General features: G+C 42.3%; 1 long non-coding RNA gene across 1 annotated transcript; it reads left to right on the forward strand.

Moving 5' to 3' along the window:
- Window positions 1–5,656: 5,656 nt before the first annotated feature.
- Window positions 5,657–8,276, forward strand: LOC108540802 (uncharacterized). Its single transcript, XR_001888771.1, has 2 exons — window positions 5,657–5,769; window positions 7,994–8,276. It is a non-coding gene; the product is annotated as an uncharacterized LOC108540802 (long non-coding RNA).
- The last annotated feature ends 4,847 nt before the right edge of the window (window positions 8,277–13,123 follow it).

Consider the following 13,123-nt stretch of genomic DNA (forward strand, 5'->3'; position numbering starts at 1 on the left):
ATATATATATATATATATATACCTTTAAAAACATCTTTTAATATTGCAGAATTAAACTATATTTGCTATTCTGGAACTGCTTTTTCTCACTTAGCCATACAATTCAGACATCTTTCCATGCCAGTACACATATATTCATCACAATTTTTAAATGGCAATATAATATTTTATAATAAGATATGTACAATAGTTCCCCCGATCCATGGTTTCGCTTTCCAGAGCTTTAGTTACCCCATGGTCAACTGCAGTTTGGTTACCCATGGTCAAACTGCAGTTAAATGGAAAATTCCAGAAAAAACTCATAAGTTTTAAATTGAGCATCCTACTTAGTAGCGTGATCAAATTGTGTGCCATTCCACTCTGTTCAACCTGTTATGTGGATCATTCTTTTGTCCAGCATATCCATGCTGTCTACACCATCTGCCCATTAGTCACTTAGTAGCCATCTCTGTTATTGGATCAAAAAATCATAGCATGTATAGGGTTCAGGACTATCCTCAGTTTCTGGCATCCACTGGGGGGCTTGGAACATATCCTCCCTGGATAAAGGGGTATGCTCCAATTACTCCTACTGGTAGACATTTAGATTTTTCTCACAGTTTTTCATTATTGTATAAATAAATACCTTTAAGCTCTATAGGCTGAGGACAAAGCCATTCATGTTGGCAGCTGCCCCCATGCAACTTGGAGGCAATCCTTCTCCTATATTGTAGAGAAGCACTTTCTGGGTCTGAGCAAGGACTCTTTTGAGATTAGAGGTCACATAGATCTTTGCACCAGCATGTCTAAAGCCATGCTCATGGCTATCATCAAGGTCCAGTTCTTCGAAGGCCATATGGAAGGGGTGTGACTCAGGCAATCTAAATCCTTCACAGTCAGACAATAGAAAAAGGAAAGATGTCTACAGAAGATTGGCTTGCAGTTTACCTTGAAAGACCGGCCAAGAAATTGTAAGTGATATTTACAACTGTATTTCTCAGGTATTTGAAGATTGGAAATATGAACAAATGCTGATTTTAGGCATGAGTCATCATCCAGTGCACACATTAGAAAAAACACACAAAAAACCATCACTTGATTAAAATACTGAATGACAGCAGGTGGTAGAGTTGTTGGATGATATGTCTGCACATTGTAGGCCCTCCGTGAAAATCTGCTGAATGAATGATTGCATTTGTCTGATGTAGAGCCAACTCCAGCTTATTCCACCTTGATTTTCTTTACAAGTTTACCTCATCACTCTATCAGAATCAGAGAAGTGATAAGGAAATGTCTCACATCCATTCTAGCCTGAGACTCTTCCTCTTCCACAAAGCATGCCTGAGTCAGTATCACTAAAGGACACTGTCATTCCATATGTTCCCAAGTTGGAATGAGTGGCCTCAATTGTGTTCATTTGAATATGGCTTCAATATTGCTTTGAGAATGTTTCTATATTCGTGTACCATCAAGCTTGTAGATGTCACTGAGACAAGGGTTCTCTTATATCATTAAATATGTACAGATTCACATTATATGTTCAGTCCTACACTGTGTCTGTGACAGACACATATGGAGTCTGCCCAATAGAAACCCATCATCTTTTTGAGAAGAAACTTTCTTCACATCTGAAATTACTAGTGAGTTAGGTAATGTACAATATGTACTGTATCAATCAAGGTTCCAGTCAGGCAAACAGGAATCATGGTAGATGTTTTAAATAGAGTGTTTCACACAGGAAATTAGTTATAAAAGTGTTAAAAGGGCTGAAAGAACAAAAATGTAAAGTAAGGTAACCACAGAATAATAATGACAAGAAAATGGTGGTTGGGGAAGGTGGTGTTGGAGTTCAAGTGTACATGCTGTTGCTTTGTTTGAGGTGCTGTTACAACTGCTGACGGTGCTGGAACCTCTGAAGAGGGACCACCCGGGCTACAGCTGTGACCACTGAGCAGAGGCTGCTTTGGCTGAAGCTGGGGTCATCAAGGGGTTTCAGAAATGTTCAGAGGTGCCCCCAAAGCAGGGACGGGGAAAGAGAACAGTGGCTTCTCTTCCTTTTCCATTTCTCTGCCAGAGCCTCTTACTGGAAGCCAGCTGGCAAGGGAACCTGGGAAATGTAGTTTTCAGCCTTACAGCCCAGAGTCAGAGGGATGAGTGTGGGGCTGAGAGACAACAGGATAAAAATCGACCCAGATATTAAGTGTTGTGATACAGGTGATTGAACAAGACAATGTATAATAAGGGAGTGAGCTTAAAACACAGTTGGTATAAACAAAGCTATAGAAGAGAGACTACAAGGTGCACTGAAGATAGCAAGAAGTTTCCACAACTCTATCAGTGGGAATGTTCTGGATATGAGTGAAGGAACCAACTTCAAACATGCTACAGCTACAAAAGAGGACTTTACTGGGTTGCATGATTGTGGAATACAGGGTATTCACTGGCTCCAGGGATGGCAGGATCCAGGTCTTGAATGATGCTGCTAGGTTCTATCTCCTCAGTTTATTGACTTTGCATGCCTCGACTTCATGCTTCCAACAGACGAGATGGTTATCCCCAGACTCCCATCTTCCCAGCAGGTTGACCTCATGAGGAAAAGTCATCCCGTTACATCTGGCAGGTCACATCCCTGACCCAATCTCAATAGCCAAGAGGAATGCCACTGTGCCTCACTCCACCACATGGAATAGAGCAGGAAAAATCCCTCACTGGAACAGTGGGCAGCTGTTAACATGTGAAGGAAGATGGGCAAGTGAGCTGAGCGAGGAAAAGCTATGGCCGTCGTGGTCTTCCATATGCACTACAACAGGACATGGGCTGGCTGTGCCCTCGAGAAACTGCTATTTTGTCCGAAATCTGAAGAAGATATAGGATCATTCTTTTTATTTCGTTTTAAATGAGGTCTCCCTCCCTCCAACTCCAAGTTGGAGTGCAATGGCGCGATCTTGGCTTACCGCAACCTTTGCCTCCAGAGTTCAAGTGATTCTCCTGCCTCGGCCTCCCAAGTAGCTAGGACTCTAGGCACCTGCCACTACACCTATCTAATTTTTGTTTGTTTTTTTTTTTTTTTGAAGTAGAGGTGGGGGTTTCACCATGTTGGCCAGGCTGGTCTCGAACTCCTGACCTCAAATGATCCACCCACCTTAGCCTCCCAAGGTGCTGGGATTACAGGCATGAGCCAACATGCCCAGCTGGATCATTCTTAAACCACAAATAAGCCAGTGTAAATTGATTTCCTCTGAGCGGTAATGCTCACGAAATATGAAGAGTCTTGGTCCAGGTCATCTCCCCATAGTACCTAGGGTGTTCTGAGCACACAGGGCATTCTCCATACATAAGGTGGTGTCAATAGCTGCCGGACACAGGAGAGGCAGCTCAGGCTACTGCAGTCACATGGTAACGTCACGTGCCATAAACACATAAGAAAGCCAGGGTAAGCCCCCAGGAAGCTCCAGGGTATCAACCAGAGTCTCAGAAGGAAGATGGCATACCCAAAGGGTTTAGCTGAAGGGATTTTAATGAGGGGATGATTTATAGAGAGGTGGGAAGAGTTCACAGAACCACAAAAGATGGTGAGGTACCCAGGAACCTCACCATCCTGGGACTGTGTATTCATAGGTTTGTCACCAAATTTTTGCTAAAACTCAAGGTGCATATTATTGGGGTGCTATTTGGCATATAAAACATTCTGTGTAGGAAGTTTTGTAATATCATGTCAAGTTAAATACAATTCATTGCAAATAAGAGGTACAAGGCATGATATAATGGCAAGCTAGCACCAAACAAAATTTGTGGACTTGCTAAAACATGGGAGAACAGCACAAGCCAGAATACAAAGTGATTAAGAATTCAGGCTTTGGTGCTGGAGTCCCTGGGTTCAAATTATTACTAGTCCCTGGGTTCAAATTATTACTAGCTATGAGATCATAAGTGAATTTACTCATGTGTAAAATAGAGGTAATATTGCTTATTCCATAAATTGTTATGAGGATTAAAGGATTAAATGTAATATTTGTAAGATGCTTAGAACTTTACTGGCCAATAAATACTAGCATTATCTACAAAATTATACTACTCATCCTCTGTTCACTCAATACATATATAGTCAGGAGCCACATAACAATGTTTCAGTGAATGAGGAACCACATATACAATGGTGATTTCTTAAGATTATAGTATCATATTTTTATGTATCTTTTCCATGTTTAGATGTGCTTAGATGCACAAATACTATTATGTTACAATTGCCCAAGTATTCAGTACAGTAACACACTGGAGGTGTTTGTAGCCTAGGAACAGTAGGCTAGACCAGATAGTCTAGGTGTGTAGTAGGCTACACCATGTAGGTTTGTGTAAGTATACTCTAATGTTCTCATAACAAAACTGCCTAACACCACGTTCTTCAGTATGTATTCCCGTTGTTAAGTGACACATGACTGTGTATTAAATATTTACTATAGGCATCATGCTAGGCTCTGGGGATAAGTGGTAAGAAAAAAAAAGACCACCTTTCCTCAAGGACTGGGGAGAAAACATTAACTAATAAACACACACAGATATAAAATCAAAACTGTGTGAGTGGTGGTGCTTGGAGTCATAAGAGCTGGTAATAACTATTCAGGGGTAGGCCTTCTTGAGGAAGTGACATTTACCCATGACCTAGATGAATTCACTAGGTAAAGTTCATTAGGTAAAGATGAGAGGGGGGAAAATACCAGGCAGAGGAAACACTATGTCCTCTGTGGCAGAAAGGATCATGGTAGGCATATTAGTCAGGACCCAGCCAGGAAAGCAAAACCTGCTCTAGGTGATTTGATAGAGGGAATTTCATATGGGGAGTCAGAGGAGTTGAAAGAGCTCCCAGGGGAACCCTGAGAGTAGCAACTCCAGGAAGCTGGGACTACTGTATTTGTCTGCTAGGGCTGCAGTAACAAAGTGCCACAGACTGGGTGGCTTCATGCAGAAAGTTACTGTCTCAGAGTTCTGAAGGCTGGAAGTCCAAAATGAAGGCGTCAGCAGGGGTAGTTCCTTTTGAGGTCAGTGAGGGAAGGATCTGTTCCAGGCCTCTTTTCTTGACTTGTAGATGACCATTTTCATCTATGTCTCTTCACATCGTCTTCCCTCTATGTGTGTCTATCTCTGTCCAAACTTCCCCTTTTAATAAGGACACCATTCATATTGGATTAGGGTCCACCCTAATGACCTTGCTTTAATTTGGCTACCTCTATAAAGACCACTACCCTAAATAAGGTCACGCTCTAAAGTACTGGGGGTTAGAACTTCAACACATGAACTTGCAGGGGAGACACAATTCAAACCATAGCACCACCCTGGAAGCTGGAAAACAAGGAAAGAAACAGTTTCTGGAGCCTGAGACAAGATAAGCTGGAACTAAGAGGGGCCTGCCAAGATGGGTAGCAGGGATCACAGAGAGATGGTTGTGTAGTGGGAACTGCAGCCACAGAAGAGACTCCTGAGGAAGAGAAGCAGGAGGAGAGATACTCTGGCTTCTCCCTTCCTTTCACCGCCAATATCTTTTGCCCTCCCCCACTCCCCACTGGCTGAACTTCACTGGAAGGCAGTTGGCTCTGGAGCCTGGAACAGCCTCCAGTGACACAGAGCAGAAAGGGGAGCCGGGGGACGGGAAGGGTGGACATTGCTCTGAGAGCAACAATGCAAGACCCATGCAATGAGTCTGTGAGGCTGAATGGAGGCCAGGCGGCTGCAGGGGAGAGAGCAAGAGAGTCTGGCACAAGGTGCACCTGGAGAAGGAAGTAGAGTCCAGGTCAGGTAGGAGTTTGGTCCACATGCTAAGAGCCATAGAAATATCAAAAGGTTTTTAATAGAGCTGGAGAAGAGGGGGTGACATGATCAGAGATGTGTTTTGAAAAGACCCATCTGGCTATGAAGTGGAGAGTGGGTTGAGGATAGTGGGGCAGATCAGTTAGAAGGCTAAGCCTAAGAGAAAGCCCGTTTTAGAAAAAGAGGGATGTCCTGCTGCCCCTCTCTTTCCCTCGAGTTTTCATACCCTCCACCTGGACTAGACAGGTGTATCTGCCAGTCAAAGCCACCCCTCCCCTGATACAGAGGCCCGCTCCAAGCTCTCATTGCCAAGTGTCCTTTTTCTAGATCCTCTCCTGGTTCACTGCCTTTCTCTCTGGGCAGTCCTTCCCATGCTGCAACACTGATTCTTCTTTTGTCACCCACCTGATGCAGGGGGGGTCCTTGTCACCCATCTTGCCCACCACTCTGGTTTAATGGTGCTGACTGAGTCCACGGCTTTGGTGGCCACCCATACGTTGCTGCTGCTTCTCAGATCTGTATTTCCAGACATGATTTCTCTCATGAGAAAAATCAGCCTGCCAGGTATCTCCACTGGAATGTCTAAAGGAATTGGAATCATGAGCTCAGCATGTCTAAAATTGAACACATTATCTTCCCCTCGTATGCTGATCCCTGTAACCTGCCCTTCTTCCTGTGTCCTCTATCCTCCTTATGTCCCACCCCCACTCCGGTTTGAATATTTCACCAGAAACAGGAGTGGGGGTGGGACGTAAGGAGGATGGGAGAAAGGACATCATCCTAAACTCTTCCCTCCCATTGCCCCACATCCCATTGCTGTCCAATTCCTGTTGGCTCTGTCCTAGATATCTGTCAAAATCCATTTTTCCTGCTACTTCCCTAGCCCAGGTCCTCATTTTCATCTGGGTTCATGCAGTGGTCTCCCAGCTGGCTTCCTGCCTCAAGCCCTGCCCCGGCCAGTCCACTTTTCCTACAATCCAAGTGACATCTATCAATGTAAATAGATCATGTCTTTTCTCTGCTTAAAATCCCTTCAGTGATTTCTTATCATCCCCAAGTCAAGTCTTATTACTGTCTCTGCACGGTGCCCAGCACATAATAAATGCTTGGTGATTAAATGAATAAATGACAAACCAATAGAGAAAAATCGCTAAGTGTGGAAATGAAAGAAAAGATGCCATTTATTTCCCCTTTCCGACTGTCCAAGACTCAATCTGGAACTGTCCTTGGGTGTTTGTGTTGTACTTCTCACACTCTACTAAACCCATCTACTTACCTGTCTGTTTCCTACTGGGATGTTCCTTGGTTGCCACTATATCTCCTAGCACAGTGCCTGGAAGAAAGTAAGTGCTCAAAAAATATGTGATGAATGAAAGAATGATAAGGAGAGGTCTGGGCTGGGGCTGACTATGAAATGCTTACTAGGAGCAGAGTGTGTCTGTCCTGGATCCAAAGCACTGGGGGAACCAGGATGGGTAGAGAGACTGAAGGCAAGCCCTTTAGGGGAAGGACAGCGGTGACAAAGGCTGAAAGATCAACAGCAATACACTTTTCTCAGGAGACTTCTTTGGGGCAGTGTTTTCTAAGCTGGGTTCCACGGACCACTGGTCTTGTGAGATGCTCTATCTAGGGTTCTATGTCAACTTAGCAGATAGAAACATGCAGCCCATACCCCTTGTGTACATCAGCATCTCAAAGAGTCTGAGAAGTCCTGCAGTTGAAAAACCAACACTTTAACCCTTTTAACTTAGTATTTCCTAAACTTATTCCATAAGTCTGAATATACAAAAATAAAGTTTTTTGCTTAATACTCAGTAACACCCCCTTCCACAAGACATACTGGAAAAAATAGTGTTTGATGGTCATGAGTATTTTAGGAAAAGGGCAGGAGACGTTTGAATTTCCCCCAGTGTGCCTCGGGTGAGCACTGTGGTTACAGCCACTTGATGAGAACAGTCAGAGGAAGGCTGCTCTGGGCCATCAAGTGCAGATTATATGGGGCAGGTGAAGGCTTGGGGTAGAGACACCCCTGAAGGGGTTGTAGTGAACACAGTACCTGGTGCTTTTCTGGCCCCTAAGCCCATGGGCTTAGGAAAAACTTCAGTCAGTGCCAAAGAGGACCCCAAACCCCATCATTATTTCACAGTGTTCAGTATGGCCTGTACCTCAGGATGATCACTTCATTTTGCTCTTTTCTCTCCAATGCTCTCAGGGTGGAGGGAACCAGGAGGACCTGTCTGATCACAAACAACCCACCCAAGGAGGCCCTGCTGCTCCCGGAGGATGCTTCTGCTGGAGTTCTTCTAGTTGCTTGCAAGGAGCCCTGGAAAAACAATCCCACCGTGGGTCTACCATAGTCTCAGGGACTTTTAAACCAATGCTCAGCTAGAAAAAAAATCTCAGGCAGTTTGAGGATAGGAAATAATATTAAGAACCTGCCATATGTTGAATGTTTACTATGTCTCAGTAGAATATTAATGCTTTAGGTTCTTACAGAAGCCCTCCGAGGTGGGTACTCTTATTATCCCCTTTTTACTAATGAAGAAACTGAGACTTAAGGAGGTTAAATACCTGGTAAGTAGATAGAGTAGGGATCTGACCTAAGCTGTCCGACTCCAGGGCTCATGCTCTCAACACTGTTTATCCTGCTTTCCCAGGAAGCTACAGAGGCTCTTTGGTACTCCCCAGCTCTCCTTGCTTTCCTGCTTCTAAGCATCTGAGTGCATTCTGATAGCTGTGGACAGCAGAGATTTGGAACAGGAGATTGAGGACATCTCATCTACTACCATGCTTGGCACGGAGCAGGCACTCAACACATGCTAGACTCTCCCCACTTCCTGTTGCTTCTCGGCACCAGGCTTCACTCTGGACAAGAGTTAACATTTCATCCTTTACCCATGTCTTCTTTGACTGAACATCTGGCTGTTAGTGGGAGATGGGTCAAAGAAATATTTATTCATCCTTTCATCCAAGAATACTGACAGAGCGCCTGCCCTGTGCCAGGCTCAGCCAGAGGCTGGAGATAAAGACATGAATGAGACCCCTGGTGAGGGGTGAGAGACAAGCAAAGGGCTCATTTCCATAGAGGATGAGGGGGATTAGCACCCGGCTTGGGCAGGGCACACGATGGAGCAGGGTGATATGGTTGGCTTTGTGTCCCCACCCAAATCTCATCTTGAATTGTATTTCCCATAAGCCCCATGTGTCATGGGAGGGACCTGGTGGGAGATAATTGAATCATGGAAATGGTTTCCACCATGCTGTTCTTGTGATACTGAGTGAGTTCTCATGAGATCTGATGGTTTTATAAGGGACTTTTCCCCTCTTCACATTGTACTTATCTCTCCTGCCACCATGTGAAGAGGGCCATGTTTGCTTCCCTTTCTGCCTGACTGTAAGTTTCCTGAGGCCTCCCCAGCCACGTGAAACTGTAAGTCAATTAATTCTCTTTTTTAAATAAATTACCCATTCTTGGGTATGTTCTTATAGCAGCATGAGAATGAACTAATACACAGGGTGACATGAGAAGGCTTCCTGGGAGACAGTGCCTGAGCCGATCTCTGATGAGAAAGTAAGAGGAGGACATTCCAGGTACAGGGAACAACATGTGCAAACACACGGGCTGAAGTAAACAAACAGGAAGCTGTGAAAAAAGACAGTGATGAATGACTAGACCAACTGGGTAATTTTGACCCCAAGTGACATTTGGCAGCAACTGGAGACTTTCTGTTTGCTTTTCACAGTTGTTTGTGTGTGCATGTATGAGCGTGTGTGTGCAAGTGTCTGCTACTGGCATCTAATAGGTAGAGGTCAGGGATGCTGCTAAACATCCTACAGTGCACAAGATAGTCCCCCATAACAAATAATTATATCTGGCCCAAGATGTTGAGAAACCCTGGACTAGAACAACAAACATAAAAACATATTATAGTACTTTGACAATTAGTACTTCATAGTACTAGCACATGAATAGATAGAGAGACCAATAGAACAGTTTAAGAATATAAATATATACAGGAATTTAGCATATGATAAAGGGAGCATTTCAAATCCAGTGAGAATCCAATATGTGGTGCTGAAATTCCTGGGTAGCCATCTCGAAAAACATTAAGCTGGAGTGATACCTCACACCATATAGCAGAATAAATTCCACATGGATTAAACATTTAAAGGTAAACAATAAAACCACACAAGTACCAAGAGAAAATGTGGGATAAATCTTTCATAATCTTAGAGTGAGAAAGTCTTTCCTAATCCTGACTCACAAACCAGGAACTATAAAATAGGAAATTGATTAAGTCAACTAATAAAAGTTGAAAAAAACTTTTTAAGCTCTTGCATGTGAAACAAACAAAATCAGACCTGTATATAAGCAAAGTCAAAACAAATACAAATCTGTAAAGGATACATGCAACTCAGCAGACAAAGGGCTAATTTCTTTAAATTATAAAGATACATAAACCTCTAAAGAAAGACCTCTAAAGAAAAGACCAATAAAAATATGAGCAAAGTCTGTGAAAAGTGGCTTATAGAAAACAATGAAAATAAATAAAATGACTGTTAAACATATGAAAAGATGTTCAACCTCTTCATGATAAGAAAAATGCAAATTAAAATTACTGACATGTCCTTTTTTTTTTTAATCTCTCAGATTTGCAAAAACCCAAATTTGAAAATACATAGACATTTCCATATATTGCTGGTGGGTATGTCAACTAGTACAGCCCCTAGGAGGGCGATTTAGCAATATTTACCAAAATAGCAAATGCATATATCATCTAACCCAGCCATCTCACTTTTTAGAGCTTACTCCACAGATACATATATCTGCATGCATATGAAGTGCCATATATATAAGATTATAAATGGCAGCAAACGATTAGAAACAATTTAAATGGTTATTAACTGGTTACTAACTGGTTATTAACAATTAAACTGGTTAAACAAATCAGAGGTTGGCAAACTACCATCAGGCCCAAATCTGGCCTTCTGCCTTTTACTGTAGGACTTTCAAGGGAAAAATAGTTTTAACATGTTTAAATGGTTCAAAAAAATCAAAGAGAATTATATTTTGTGACACATGAACATTATATAAAATTCTAAAATCAGAGTCTATGAATAAAGTTTTACTGGAACACAGCGATGCCCCTGTGTTTACACATGGTCTCCGACTTCTTTTGCACCTTAACAGAGAACTAAGCAGTTTCCTAAGACACTCGCTGTCCCACAAATCCTAAAATATTTACTATTTGGCCCTTTACAGAAAATTTTGCTGGATTGGAGTATATCTGTGCAGTTGAATACACAGCTACAAAAAACAATTTTAAAAACTCTGTATGTATTGCTACAGAAAGGTTTCCAGGCTATATTACTAAATTTTAAACATGCAGATAAGTAAAGTATAAATTTCATGTTATCATTTGGATTAAAAGGCGGGATATATTTATATTTTATTATAATATGCATAAAACTTATCTGGAAGGAAATACAAGAAATTAGTAAGCAGTGACTATCTCTGGGGGAATGAGATTGGTGAACATGAAACACAGAAAGAACAAAAATGTGTGTGTATGAAGTATATTAATAATTATTTTTAAAACTATACATACAATGAAATATTGTTTAGCCTTAAAAGAGAAGGAAATTCTGACATGAGTGAACCTTGAGGATTTCATGCTTAGTAATGTCAATCACAAAAGGACAAATATTTTATGATTCCACTTACATGAGGCACCTGGAGTAATGAGATAATAAAGACAGAAAGTAGAATGGTAGTTGTCAGGGGTTGGGGAGAAAAGGGAATGGAAAGTTAGAGGGTACAGAGCTTCAGTCGGAGAAAAAGTTCTGAAGATGGATGGTGGTGATAGTTGTACAACAGTGTGAACGTACTTAATGCTACAGAACTGTATACTTAAAAATGGTTAAAATGGCAAATTTTATGTTATATATATTTTATCACAATATAAAAAATATCTAGGCCAGGAAAAAAAAAATAAAAATACACAGTGGTAAATAAGAGCACAGATGCATGTCACTAAAAAGTTGTTGGGCCTGACTTTGGGGGCAATGAGGCTGGAGGTGTCTGCATGGCCTGATCAGAAAGCACCTGTATTCTGGCCTAAGGAGTTTGCATTTTGCATGTCCTAAGGACACTAAGGAGCAACAGGATCCGTTTCCTTAAAAAACAAAATTCTGGAAACAAGAAAAGAATGGACAGAAGAGGCTTGGGTGGGTAGGGAAAGAAAAGGGAGATCTAAACTCTGACTTTTTTGTCTTCCCCAAATTCCTACCTAAGGGACAGGGGAGTCATACCCTACAAACCATAAAGTCTCATCAGAGGGTTTTTTGTTTGCTTGTTTGTTTGTTTTTTGAGACGGAGTCTCACTCTGTTGCCCAGGCTGGAGTGCAGTGCTGTGATCTCGGCTTACCACAACCTCTACCTCCTGGGTTCCAGCAGGCCTCAGCCTCCCAAGTAACTGGGATTACAGGTGTGCACTACCACACCTGGCTAATTTTTATATTTTTAGCAGAGACAGGGCTTCACCATGTTGGCCAGGCTGGTCTGGAACTCCTGACCTCAAGGGATCCACCTGCCTCAGCCTCCCAAAGTGCTGGGATTACTGGCATGAGCCACCATGCACTGTGTAGAGGGGTTTTTATTTAAACACCCCCTCCCCCCCCCCATATAAGGTGATCTGCTTTCCAACCTGGCTCTGGCATAACATCACATAACAAATAAGGAAGGAAATATAAATATTTAAACCCCAAATATATTTTCTTGCCATATCTTGAAAATGCCCTGCAAGGTTGTCTCTTGTGGGAAAAATCTATAGAGAATCTACAGAGATTCTATGGAGAATCCCCTTTCCGCCACCTTTTTCCTCTTTCTTTCCAGACCCAGGAGATAATCAACTAAGAGCCAGGCACCCTTTTAAGTGGGATAAGAAACATTTTACAACGTGCTCTCTCTGAAGTCTGCTGAGAGCTTCTTCTGAACAACACAACTTGGTCACCACAATCCTTTATCTTAACCTAAACATTTCCTTTCTATTGATCCCAGGTCTTTAGATAAACCCCGCCAACTGTCAACCAGAAAACTTTAAAATCTACCTATAAGCTAGAAGCCCCTACCACTCCCCTACCTTCACATTGTCCCGCCTTTCTGGAGCAAACCAATGTATTTCTTAACTGTATTTGATTGAAGTCTCATATCTCCCTAAATGTATAAAACCAAGCTGTGCCCTGACCACCCTGGGCACATGTTCTCAGGCCCTCCCGAGGGCTGTGTCACGGGCCATGGTCACTCATATTTGGCTCAGAATAAATCTTTTCAAATATTTTA

The sequence above is a fragment of the Rhinopithecus bieti genome, unplaced genomic scaffold (assembly GCF_001698545.2).
Source record: "Rhinopithecus bieti isolate Rb0 unplaced genomic scaffold, ASM169854v2 scaffold_19018, whole genome shotgun sequence".
NCBI lineage: Eukaryota > Metazoa > Chordata > Mammalia > Primates > Cercopithecidae > Rhinopithecus > Rhinopithecus bieti.